The sequence below is a fragment of the Emys orbicularis genome, chromosome 10 (assembly GCF_028017835.1).
Source record: "Emys orbicularis isolate rEmyOrb1 chromosome 10, rEmyOrb1.hap1, whole genome shotgun sequence".
Lineage (NCBI taxonomy): Eukaryota > Metazoa > Chordata > Testudines > Emydidae > Emys > Emys orbicularis.
In genome coordinates this window covers 35,751,912-35,765,461 of record NC_088692.1, presented here as the reverse complement: position 1 = coordinate 35,765,461, position 13,550 = coordinate 35,751,912, and the positions used below count along the sequence as shown (strand labels likewise).

Here is a 13,550-nt window from a genome sequence, read left to right as displayed (position 1 = left end):
GAGGATCAGAGGTGATCTGCCCCGTTCCCATTAACTCCCCTCTGCTCCCCTTCAGATGACCGCATAGGGTGCATTCCTTCACAAGGGGTCCTTCTGCCGGAACTACTTCAACATCCTGGATCTGCTGGTGGTTGCTGTCTCCCTCATCTCCATGGGAATTGAGTAAGCACCCGTTGTAGCAACAGGTCTGCCTGTTCAGCAGAGGATAGGGCCATCTGCTGTGCTGTCATCTACGTTGGCAATAGAGACGTAGGATGGGTTAGGCCATTGGTCTGTCTAGCCTAGTATCTCACCTCCAGCAATGACCAGTAACTGATGCTGCAGATGGTAGGGATGCACCTGGGCAGATGCAGGGCTGTAGATGGAGGGTGGGGAGTAATTCCCTCCTGATCCCTGTGACAATCAGCCTGTGCCCAGAAGCATGTGAGTTGGTTGATTCCCCTTGCATTAGCATTCATACACTATGCAGTGCCACAAAGTCATCCAGCCACGCTGTTGGGAGTAAGGAAATAAACAACCCCTGAGAATGGGGAGGAGAGGCTATGCCATGAATTGGATACGCAAGGATTTTGTGGGCAGGCACCCACTTCAATCTGGAATTGCCTTCCTCCTCCCCCAAGTTCCTTCAGGATTCCTGGGTTCTGTTCCTCACGGTGGGTGGGAATGTGGCCTAGGGGCTAGGGCTCAGGACAGGGATGTCAGCGATCCTGGGGGCTAGGCCCAACTCTGCTACTGATGTACTGTGCAGCCTCCTGCCCCTTACAGGAATGGTGGGAAGCGCCTGGAAGTGCTGCCCTTGGGGAGCTCTGTCAAACTGGATTGCAATCCCCTCCTAGAACACATGACAGCCTGGCCCCGCCAGAGCATGCTCCCGGCCTGTCCTCCTGCCCCTGCCGCTCCGCACCCCCCGGCCTGCCCCCTGCAGCACACCGCCAGCCTGCCCCCAAGCGCGCCCCCTCCCGCTCCGCACCCCCCAGCCTGCCCCCTGCAGCACACCGCCAGTCGGCCCCCCCAGCACGCCCCTTCCCGCTCTGTACCTCCCGGCCTGCCCCCCAAGCATGCCCCCCAGACTGCCCCCTCCTGCCCCTGCCCCTTCACACACCCCAGCCTGTCCCCTGCAGCACACCGCCAGCCTGCCCCCCAGCATGCCCCCTCCTGCCCCTGCTGCTCTGCAACCCCCGGCCTGCCCTCCAAGCATGTCCCCCAGCCTGCCCCCTCCAGCATGCCCCGTCCTCCCCTGTCTGTCCCCCCAGTCTGTCCCCTCCTGTCCCTGGCAGGTACAGCTCCCCTGCCCATGTTGGAGGGGCACAGGTGTTGGCTCTCCCCCGATGCATCGCTGCAGGCCGGTTTGGCTCCTGACGGCGTGTGAGGAGCTGATTTGTCTGGCCAGACCCCAAGCTGGCTGAGTCACCCCGTCTCCCCCCGCCCTCCCCAGGTCCAGCGCCATCTCCGTGGTGAAAATCCTGAGGGTGCTGAGAGTCCTGTGGCCACTGCAGGCCATTAACAGAGCCAGGGCCGGCTCTGGCTTTTTTGCCGCCCCAGGCAAAAAAGCCTCCGGCCGCCCCCCCCCCCTGCGGGGGGGGGGGAGGGCGGCCGGAGCCCCGGGGGGAGGGCGCCGGGGGGGAGGGCGGCCGGAGCCCTGGGAGGAGGGCAGCGAGCCCCGGCGGGGGCTCGGCTCTCCCCCCGGCGGCCAGAGCGCAGGGGGCAGGGCGGCGAGCTCCGGCTGGGGCTCGGCTCTCCCCCCGGCGGCCAGGGGGCAGGGCGGCGAGAGGGCGGCGAGCCCCGGCTGGGGCTCGGCTCTCCCCCCGGCGGCCAGAGCGCAGGGGGCAGGGCGGCGAGAGGGCGGCGAGCCCCGGCTGGGGCTCGGCTCTCCCCCCGGCGGCCAGAGCGCAGGGCGGCGAGAGGGCGGCGAGCCCCGGCTGGGGCTCGGCTCTCCCCCCGGCGGCCAGAGCGCAGGGGGCAGGGCGGCGAGAAGGCGGCAAGCCCCGGCTGGGGCTTGGCTCTCCCCCCGGCGGCCGGAGCGCCGCGCCGCCCCCCTCCAGGTGCCGCCCCAAGCACAAGCTTGGTGGGCTGGTGCCTGGAGCCGGCCCTGAACAGAGCGAAGGGGCTGAAGGTGAGAGCAAGGCGGGGACAAGGGCTCTCCATAGGGGGTGGACACGGCCCCCCTCAGATCTGCCACAGGAATCCAGGGCCTGCCAGATCATGGGCCATCTGAGCAGGATCCCAGGACTGCACGTCCCAGGGCTCAGGCCACCTGATTTCACTCTCACCCGGGTGTTTTGTTAGGTGTCTGTGGGCAGCTGGGAGGCAACCCATTGGTTTTGTACTAGGTCCCCTGGCTGCATCTGGAACAGCCGTTTCCCCTGCACACCAGTGTGGTGCCGGGTCCCCCGTCCGTGTCTGGGACGGCCGCGTCCCCTGCACACCGGTGTGGTGCTGTGTCCCCCGTCCGTGTCTGGGATGGCCCCTTCCCCTGCACACGGGCACGGCCGATACCCACAGCAGGTCGTGGTGCTGCAGGCCTGGCCCATCTCTGCATTGGCCTCTCTCTCTCTCTAGCACGTAGTCCAGTGCGTGTTCGTGGCCGTCAAGACCATCGGCAACATTGTGATTGTCACCACCCTGCTGCAGTTCATGTTCACCTGCATCGGGGTGCAGCTCTTCAAGGTGAGAGCCCCTCCCGGCCAGAACCCAGCGCTGGTATCCCCCAACCCTCCCTGTCCTGGGGAGAGCTGGGGTGGAGCTGAGCTCAGGGAAGCGCCAGGAAGTGGCTCCCCTTCGTTTCTTTTAAGAGAGGGGATTCTCCCATGTCAGAAATTCAGAGGGAGGCCGAGGACCATCCCCGGCCATCCCCTTGGGGGTACCAGCACGCTGCAGGCAGAACAGGGCAGTGTATGCATAATCTGTGCCCAAGCAAGGCAGCCCCATGGCCCAGTGGGAGTCAGCCAATTTGGGGGTCTCTTCCCAGCTTTGGTGCTGACCAGCCAGGTAGCCTTGGGCCAGTCCCTTCCCCACCTGTGACTTGGTTTCCCCCGCCCGCTCCAGCTCCCCACCGTGTTGCAGGATCACAGGTGTTTCCTCCTGACCACCCGTGGCACTGCAGGCAGGTCTGCGCTTGCGCTGTTGTGCGAATGGATGAGGTTGACGTGACTCTTTGGCTAGAAGTGCTACGGGTTGCTGCAGCAGTGGTCTGGCCTTCGGGCCCTGCAGGGCTCCTAGGGGTTGTTGGTGCTGCTGACTGCGCAGGGAGAGTTGAGGGCTGGCACATCTGGCTGGGCTCTAACCACCTCTAAGGAAAGGCCCAGCTGGGGTAGGGCCCAGACGCTCACGGCCGGCACTAACCAGCCCCCTTTCAGGCTGGAATGGGCCATGGAGATGCTGCCCCCTGGGTCGGGGCCAAGCTGTGGGGTCATGTCAGGATGTACTGCAGTTGCCAGCAGCCGCCCTTGTCCTTGCTCCCCAGGTCTATCAGTCAGGCCCCCTGCGGTTCACAGTACAATCCCTGATTCTTCTGCTCTCTGCTTAAACCTAGGGGAAGTTTAGCAGCTGTACGGATCCGGCCAAGATGACAGAAGAGGAATGCAGGTAGGCGCCCCCTGTCGTCACTGCATGTACATCGCAGCCAGAGCGCAGGGACTGGGGGTGTCATTGCCTGAGGGGGGACTGGTGGGGAAGGCGAGGAACCAGTCCTGGTCTCTTGTGCTCACAGCCTGTTCCCGGGAGCCTGCTGAGCAGAGGAGCCCAGGCGTGGGTCTCTATGCAGAGCAAAGCCTGCAGCACAGGGCAGTTTGCTCTAGGGGGCAGAGAGCCGAGGGGAGTGTTGAATGGCCAGGACCAAGGAGGAGTTGGGCTCGTAAGCCAGAGGAAGGCCAGGCCAACGGTTAAGGCACTAGCAGTGTGGCCAGGTGTCCGGGTTTTGACCGGAACGCCTGGTCGAAAAGGGACCCTGGTGGCTCCGGTCAGCACCACTGATGAGGCCATTAAAAGTCCGGTCAGCGGCACAGCGGGGATAAGTCAGCTGCGGCTTCTGGAAGCAGGAGCATGTCCCCCCTTTGGCTCCTATGCATAGGGGCAGCCAGGGGGCTCCGTACGCTGTCCCCGCTCCAAGTGCCAGCTCTGCAGCTCCCATTGGCCAGAAACTACAGCCAATGGGAGCTGCAGGGGGGGTGCCTGCGGACAGGGCAGCGCGCAGAGCCACCTGGCGGCGCCTCCGCGTAGGAGCCAGAGGGAGGACAAGCCACTGCTTCCGGGAGCTGCTTGAGGTAACTGCCGCCCAGAACCTGCACCCCTTACCCCCTCCCACGCCCCAACCCCCTGCCCCAGCCCTGATCCCCCTCACGCCCTTGGCTCGGAGCACCCTCCTGCACCCCAAACCCCTCATCCCCAGCCCCACCCCAGAGTCTGCACCTCCACCCCCCAACCCCCTTTCCCAGCCCGGAGCCCCCTCGCGCACCCTGAACCCCTCATTTCTGGCCCCACTCCAGAACACACACCCCCACGCCAGAGCCCGTACCCCCTCCCACCTCCCGGTCCCCTGCCTCAGCCCGGAACCCCCTCCCATACTCCGAACCCCTCAGCTCCATCCCCCAGCCCGGAGCCCCTCCTACACCTCAAACCCCTCATTTTTGGCCCCACCCCAGAACCCGCATCCCCAGCCGGAGCCCTCACTCCCTCACGCATCCCAACCCCCTGCCCCAGCCCGGTGGAAATGAGGGAGTGAGTAAGGGTGGGGAGAGCGAGTGACAGAGGGAGTGAGTGGGAAGCGGGGCCTGGGAGGCAGGGCAGGGCTGTTCAGTTTTGTGTGAGTAGAAAGTTGGCAACCCTAAGCCTGGGACTGTCTTGTGTTTTATGGAACGACCTGGAAAAGCTCTTTCAGGCCTTCTTCACTCATCATCAAAAGCAGGAGCAGAAGATGGCAGCCCCCAGGCATGGGTGGTGGGTATAAGAGGCCAGAGGGGGCTAAGCCTCCCCAAACAGACGGCCTGCCGCCTTTGGAGCGCACCGCTGCCAAAAGGGTGGGCACCCCGGCTGTGGTCCTGCCCGCACTCCACTTGAGCTCCCGCTCCCACTCATCCTCTTCCTGTCCCCAGTCTGCTTGCAGGGGAGCCTTGCGGGAGGGGGTGAAGAGACACACGCATGCACGAGGGGTGAGCGGCCGGAAGCCGGTGGGCAGGCAGGGGAACCCCAGGGGAGGGGCCAAAGAGGGGCAGGCGGGGATGAGTGGGGCAGGAGCTGGAGCAGGGGCAGGGCCATGGTCTGGGCACACGCAGCCTCCCCAAATGGAGGAGTCACGTGCCGCCCATATCCCCAGGTGTTATGTCACCTTTGCAGGTCCCCTTTCAGACACCCTAGTGGGTGGAGTACGTGTCTGGGTGTATAGGGGGCTGCCCTGGGGCATGAGTCTCCCTGGCTGTGGAAGGGCAGAGCTCATCCCGGACGGCAGGATTTGCCATGCATGTGGTGGGATTTGCCAAGCTGCTCCAGCCAGTAGATCCAGGCTGCCACCTGATCCCAGGTACTCCGGGGAGAGGCACCAAGGGTGGATCTTGGTGAGGCTGCTGGGCAGGTTGTAGACGGGTTGTAGCCCTGGCATCCACAGGTGATCCTTCCTCAGCACACCCTGATTGCACGACTGCCGATTCCTGTTATTGTCAGAACTCGCATACTCGGCCATGGTGCTTGTCGCGACCAGCACTGGCCTCTGGCTTCCTGCAGCTGTGAGTTCCCCAGGTTGATTTGGTGAGACAGTAACGTGCTCTGAGCAGGATGGAGTCTTCAGCAGGCGGGCACATGTGTGTCATGGGCAAGGGGACTGGAGAGTTTCTGGGCCCAGTCCCCCGCTCGCTCACCCCTCGTCTGTAAATGCGCCGCTGCCTCCCATTCCAGAGGCAACTTCATTGTGTACATGGACAGCGGCCCCAAGCAGCAAGAGCTGTACCCGCGCAAGTGGGTGCACAACGACTTCCACTTCGACAACGTCCTCTCAGCCATGATGTCGCTCTTCACCGTCTCCACCTTCGAGGGCTGGCCGCAGTGAGTCCGCCGGGGGGAGCACGCAGCATGGGGGCCGGGCACTGGGTCAGGCTGCACGGGGGGAGATCCCAGCACCCCACTGGTGCTGCTGCCTGGCTGGGGAATGCCATGTGAGGGGACTTCTCCCGAAGATGGAGAGAGGGGTCAGACCCCCCCACCCCCGATCAGGGGCACAGAGGTGCCAGTGCAGTCAAAGGGGAAGCAGCTGTCTGGGATGTCCTGACCTCTCTGCCTTAGCTCAGCTGGACTGAGCCACCCCATCATGCAGCCTGGTAAACTGCATGCTCTCTACTCGCCACCCCCCCAGGCTGCTGTACAAGGCCATTGACACCCACACCGAGGACATGGGCCCCATCTACAACTACCGGGTGGAGATTGCCATCTTCTTCATCATCTACATCATCCTCATTGCCTTCTTCCTGATGAACATCTTCGTCGGCTTTGTCATCGTCACCTTCCAGGAGCAGGGCGAGAGCGAATACAAGAACTGCGAGCTGGACAAGAACCAGGTACTCCCCGTGGAATCCCCCCCATGGAACCTCCCCCACCCTGCAGAGACCTCCCTCCGACCCCCCAGTCTCCTCCCACCCCAGCCCCCATGACATGGGTAACTCCCGGTTCCAGGGATGCCCAGGCTCTGGGTGCGAGGAGCCAGTTGTACCAGAGCTAGGTGCCAGGGTCTGGACGTGGCTAAGCGTGCGGGATGAGTGCCAGACGGACGAGAGCCGGGGTGCCCTAGCTGGGTGTGAACTAGGCAAGACCAAGGTGCAGGGGACCCCAGGCAGGAGAGGCCGGGAGCCCAGGCATGAGGGTGAGTCCAAGCTGCAGAGTTGAAAGACGAGACCCCCTGTTCTTCTGTGCCTCTCTCTGTCTGCTCTCTGACACCTTCACCGACACATCCAGGCTTGGCCACCACACTGGGAGCCCAGGATGGTTCCCATAAGCCAGGCTGCATAGACCACTAACTTAGGGTTACCATATTTCCACAATCAAAAAAGAGGACACTGGGAGGGGGGGGGGAAGTCCCGCTCTAGCCCCGCCCTGCCCCCATCCACTCCAACCCACTTCCCACCCCCTGACTGCCCCCCTCAGAACTCCCAACCCCCCCCCCCGCTCCTTGTCCCCTGACTGCCCCCTCCTGAGAACCCCCCACCCTAACTGCCCCTCTAGGACCCTACCTGTCCCCTGACTGCCCCGACCCTTATCCACATCCCCACCCCATATTCACACCCCCGCCCCCAGACAGACCCCCGGGACTCCCATGCCCTATCCAACTGCTCCCCGCCCCCTGACAGGACCCCCAGAACTCCCGACCCATCCAACCCCCTCTGCTCCCTGCCTGCCTCGACCCCTCTCCACACCCCTGCCCCCCTGACAGCCCCCCCAGAACCCCCAACCCATCTAACCCCCCCCTGCTCCCTGTCCCTGACTGTTCTAACCCCTCTCCACACCCCTGCCCCCCTGACAGCCCCCCCAGAACCCCCAACCCATCTAACCCCCCCTGCTCCCTGTCCCTGACTGTTCTAACCCCTCTCCACACCCCTGCCCCCCTGACAGCCCCCCCAGAACCCCCGACCCGTCCAACCCTCCCCCCCGCTCCCTGTCCCCTGACTGTCCCCCTTCTCCAACTCCCCGGCCCCCTTACCGTGCCACTCGGCTTAGAGCAGGTGTCTGGCTCCGCCCCGCCCGAGCGGCGTGCTGAGGCTGTGGAGGAGGGGGGAAGCGGGGGAGGGGCTCTGGCCACCGCTGCCAGCCCCGCCGCCGCGTTCCCTCACAGGCGCACAGCCCCACCCCCCAGCACTGCCGGGCGGCATGGTAAGGCTGCAGGGGATGGGGGGAGCTGGGAAGGAGCTTTGACTTCTGAGGCCCCAATGCGAGCGGCTCTCGGCCGCCCTGTCAGCCGCTTTTCGCTCTTTAAATAGCCGACCGGGGGAAATCCCGGACATTTGTAGATTATTAGAAATCCCCCCCGGACGGCTATTTAAAGAGCAAAAAGCCGGACATGTCCGGGGAAACCTGGACGTATGGTAACCCTACACTAACTAGTTGTGATGGAGCGAGACTCACCACCATGGCGCCTCCTGCTGGCCGTTCTGGAATTAGCTCAAATCCTTCCACAGGGCGGCCTCCTCCGGTGGTGTCTCGCTCGCCGTTACTCCCGCTTTGCTGTCTCCACCACCCTGTGACCCGCGTTGCTCCCCGGCGTCCTCTTCTCTCCGCTGTCTCCCACCCCTTTCGGGGGGACTGGCAGTCTATAGTCCAGCCACTCGCCTCAGTGGCCTGCTGCAGTCACCAGTCTAGTCCCTTGCTCCAGGGGCAAACTGCAGTCTGTGTGGGCCACTTCCCTCAGGGCAAGTGGGGGGCAGCCCTAGCATGTTGTCTGCCCTTCCTCCGGGGCCTCAGTCTGGCAACGGTCAGCCAGAAGCTCCTTCTGCTCTGCTACCCTGCCCAGCACTGCTCTAGCCACGGTGCTCCTAGTCACCCAATCCTTCTCCCTAGCAGGCCAGGGAGAGACTGCCTTTTGCTCTGTTGAGCAGCCCTTTATATATGGCTTCTGCTGGCCCTGATTGGCCGCTGCAACAAGCCACCTCCTGATTGGCTCGCCTCTCTAATGGGAGGGTTCTGCGCAGGCTCCCTCTGGCCTGCTTTAATCCTTCCTCCCTGTGTGGGGCAGCTGCCCCACCACACTAGCGTATTGGCTATGTGGGAGCAGCACAGTATCGACCCTTTGAGCTGCAGTGGGGGGCTGCCCCAAGTCAGTAGGGTGACCAGACGTTCCGATAAAATCGGGACTTTCCCGATATTTAACTCTCTGTCCTGTGTCCCGACCGATGTATGATGGACATGAATCCTGCATGACAGTCGTGGCGGGAACTAGCACCACTGGGAATGCTGGAGGTCCCTCATGCGGTGTGGCTCGGGCCCAGCTGCGAGGCCAGTGTGCAACGGTGGGAGCATTTTCTGCACCTTCTTAAAGGGAGCAGCAGGTCCCACTCCCGAGGGGGCTCCTCACCCCATTTGTCCCAATATTGTAGGGCTGCCAGGCTTCCGGTTGGTGCAGAGCTGGTAGGCTCCCTACCCAGATGGCTAGTGGTAAAATCTCCCTCTGGGTCCTAGGTGCAGGGACGGCCGGGGGCTCTGCGCACTGCCCCGCCATGAGCACCGGCTCCGCAGCTCCCATTGGCTGGGGACCGCGGCCAATGGGAGATGCTGTGGCGGCACCTGTGGGCGAGGCAGTGCACAGAGCCACCTAACCGCCCCTCTGCCTAGAAGCCAGAGGGAGATGTTGCCACTTCTGGGGAGCTGCCTGATGTAAGCGCCGCCCGGAGCCCGCACCTCTGCCCCAGCCCTGAGCCCCCTCCCGCACCCAAATTCTCTCCCGGAGTCAGCACCCCGAACCTCCTTCCTGCGCCCCAACCCCCTGCACCAGTCCTGTGACCCCCTCTTGCGGCGGGGGCCAGAGCAAGGCCGTGCGTCCCCGACCTGCGGCTTGCAGAGGGGGCCGGAACCGGGGCCGTGCGTCCCTGACCTGCGGCTTGCAGAGGGGGCCGGAACCGGGGCCATGTGTCCCCGACCCGCGGCTTGCAGAGGGGGCTGGAGCTGGGGCCATGCACCCCCCTCGCAGCTTCCTAGGGTTGTGCACTCCTGTCATAACTATAAAGGGAAGGGTGACAGCTCTCCTGTGTACAGTGCTATGGAATCCCTCCTAGCCAGAGACTCCAAATCCTTTTACCTGTAAAGGGTTAAGAAGCTCGGGTAACCTGGCTGACACCTGACCCCAGGGACCAATAAGGGGACAGGATACTTTCAAATCTTGGGGGGGGAAAGGCTTTTGTGTGTGTCCTTTGTTTAAGGGGTGGTTCGCTCTTGGGACTGAGAGGGACCAGACATCAATCCAGGTTCTCCCCATCTTTCTAAACAAGTCTCTCTTATTTCAAAATTGTAAGTAAAAGCCAGGCAAGGCGTCTTAGATTTACTTTGTTTTCTCAACTTGTAAATGTACCTTTTACTAAAGTGCTTATCTTGTTTGCTATACTTTGAACCTAAGACAGAGGGGATTCCTCTGAGCTCTTTAAGTTTGATTACCCTGTAAAGTTATTTTCCATACTGATTTTGCAAAGATGATTTTTACCTTTTGCTTTAATTAAAAGCCTTCTTTTTAAAAACCTGATTGATTTCTCCTTGTTTTAAGATCCAAAGGGGGTTTGGATCTGTATTCACCAGGAGTTGGTGAAAGGAAGGAGGGGGGAAGAGTCAATTTCTCCTTGTTTTAAGATCCAAAGGGGGTTTGGATCTGTATTCACCAGGAGTTGGTGAAAGGAAGGAGGGGGGAAGGGTCAATCTCTCCTTGTTTAAGATCCAAGCAGTTTGGATCTGTATTCACCAGGGAATTGGTGAAAGGTTTCTCAAGGCTTCCCAGGGAGGGAATCCATCGAGAATGGTGGCAGCGGGACCAGAGCTAAGCTGGTAAATAAGCTTAGCAGTTTTCATGCAGGCCCCTACATTTGTACCCTAAAGTTCAAAGTAGGGATACAGCCTTGACCCCATGCCTCCGGTGTGCCCCCCCCATGTGTCCTGATATTTTACTCTTGAGATCTGGTCACCCTACAGGTCAGTGACTGGCAGGTGGCCTGCCAACAAGGGGTGGCGGTGGGCTGGGGAGCCTCCTCGGGAGTGGGACCTGCTGCTCCCTTTAAGAAGGTGCAGAAAATGCTCCCACCGTTGCACACTGGCCTCGCAGCTGGGCCCCAGCCACACCCCATGAGGGACATCCGGCATTCCCAGTGGTGCTAGTCCCCGCCACGACTGTCATGCAGGATTCTTGCTGCCCCCGTGACCTCTCCCCCGCCCAAGGAAAGCTAGAATATGGCCCTATATGGCCCATTCCTGCCTGGGAGTGCAAGGGGCTCCGGCTTCCCACCCAGACTAATAACTGGTTAGAACTGGGTCCAGGGAGGACAAAGTCCAGGAATGAGCCGAGGGTCAGAAGCCAAATGCCAGAGCTGAAGGCGTGGTAAGCCACGGGCAGAGCTAGGGATCGAAGCCAGAAATTTGAAGCTGGAAGGGAGCAGGGACTGGAACAAGGGCAAGTGCTGCTGCAGGCAAGGTACCCGGTAAGCAGCCGCTGATCTGCGGTGTGGGCCGGGCTTAGAACCGTCAGGGGCTGTGACCTCTCTGTCAGTTCCAAGGTAGTGCAGATAGGCTCACTGGATTGCTTTGCAGCGAAGTTAGTCAGGGACTAGGCCAGCGGCTGGTCCTAGCTGGTCTGATACCTGACAGCACCCCGCTTCTTTTAGGGTTGCCTCCCTGGAGCCCTTGGGCTGGATTTCTTGGGGAGCCTGCAGGAGGTCCAGGGCATGGACGTGTTCCAGGGATTCCCACAAATGCTCTTCTGGGCCGCATCCCTCCCCATCACTCAGCTATTGGAGTCGTCCCCGGACTCAGCGGGAGTCCCGAATCCGCTGGCCCATGTGTTCCTCTTGGCCCAGCCCAGTTATTGGCAGAGGGGGAGGAGTAGCATGGGGTGGGAAGGGATTCTCGGTGAAAGGTTTCAGGAAGGAGATGTGGAACAAGGGGTGGACCTTGAGGGATTCTGGCAGCTGCAATCAAAAGGTTACCGGGTCAAGTTTTTCTGTGATCACAAATGGCCCTATGGACTTGTGGTCCAGCTTCACAGATGGATGGGTGGATTCCAGATCCTGAGCTCCTGAGGTTGTTATGAGTCTCATGCCCAATATGCAAGAACAGAGGGAGTTAACCCAGGCGACCTGGGCCAGAAGGGGCCGAGAGCAGAATGCCCAAGCGATTGCTGGTAACCGTGCACCAGGGCAGGCTGGAGTCAGAGAGGGGCAGAAATGTTTCATCACAACAATTCTCCTGTGGAAAATGCTGATGCTGTTGAAAACGTGTCCCTTCTGATGAAATATCATTTGGAACCCCCTCCCGCAATGAAGCGTTTTGCTAGCGTCAGCCATTCAGCCATTTTCTGAATGGAATGTTTGGGGGGGGTTTGGTTTGATTTTTCATTTCGAACCAAACCACAGATTTAAGCTGACGAAGGTCGAAGGCGGCGGGAAACATTCCCGTTTTCTCAGAGCAAAACATTTAGATCGGCTCCAAACACAACTTTTGTTTCATGGGAACTTTCTAATTTTTATGTTTTCAGAACAGGGGAAAAAATGTTCAAAATCACAGGATTTCCTGCGCAGTGAGAAATGGGGTCTGGCCTGGCTCTGCAGGGGAGAGGGGCAGGGAGCGGAGCTGGAGGTTTTATAGCTGGGAGTGTTTCATAATTGCCCACGGTGCCACCTCTGCTCCACGGGTGTCAACGCTTGACCTTTTTCCTCCTGTTGCCCCAGCGCCAGTGTGTCCAGTACGCGCTGAAAGCCCGCCCTCTGAGACGCTACATCCCCAAGAACCCCTATCAGTACCAGATCTGGTATGTGGTGACCTCCTACTACTTCGAGTACCTCATGTTCTTCCTGATCATGCTGAACACCATCTGCCTGGGCATGCAGGTGAGGAGGGAGCAAAGCTAACGACCTCGCTGTTGGGTGGCAACCTTTGATCACTGTCCATGGGGCCTGGGGGTGGGGTGTCCGAGACCACCCTGCTCTTGGTAGCAGACTAGCAAGCCATCAAAGTGAGACTCAGGCTGGGCCACTGGTCGGGTGCCCCTGGATATCTGGGTTTGGATCTTGGCTTGGAATACTTCAGGCAGTTCAGCAGTTCAGCTCCAGGGAGGCCCCTCCTATGGAAAAGCCGTGGGTGCTATAGGTGAGGAGGGAGGGACGGTGGCACAGCTGTGTGTGAGTGCAGAGATGCCCTGGGCTGCGGATCAGGAGTCAGGAACATCTACAGAGCTGTGGGGCAGGACCCAGGGCTGGAACAGGGAGGGGGCTAGGGGGCAGGACTATTGGCAGAGCTGTGTGTGGAATGGGGGAAAGCATCACAACTTCTGCTCACATTCCAACCCCGCCAGAGCTCTAGGTTTGTATGTTGGTCTCAGGCTCTCACATCTGGCCCAGAATCTGAGAGCCCAGCCCCATACCTGCTCCCCATAGCCCAGTGGACTAACCTGTGCCTCTTCCTGGCTCCCCAGCACTACAACCAGTCAGCTGAGATGAACCACCTCTCGGACAACTTGAACGTGGCCTTCACCATCCTCTTCACCCTGGAGATGTTCCTCAAGCTCATGGCCTTCAAAGCCAAGGTGAGTGTGGGGTGAAAGTCTGGGGGGCATGAGTCTGGAGAGGGGTGCTGGGGGGGTGCATAACGTGACCAGGATGTGGGCAGCCGTGCCCAGTGGTTGGAGCAGGAGTCAGAGCCCAGTGTCAGAACCGAGTTACCTGAGCTGAGACAAGGCAGGAGCTGTCCCAGCCATGGACAAATGCTTTGAGTAGCCACTGGACTGCTGCTACTGCCGCTGCTGGACTTAAGAGCTTGTCTGCTGGCTCTCCCCACCCCTCAAGCGCGGTATCCATAGGCAGCCTGCTGCAAGCCAGCTGTGCTCGTTG

At 61.0% G+C, this 13,550-nt stretch overlaps 1 pseudogene; it reads left to right on the top strand.

Moving 5' to 3' along the window:
• The window catches only part of LOC135884612 (voltage-dependent L-type calcium channel subunit alpha-1S-like), a 49,187-nt pseudogene extending 35,926 nt beyond the window's left edge, over window positions 1-13,261 (top strand).
• Window positions 13,262-13,550: the final 289 nt, after the last annotated feature.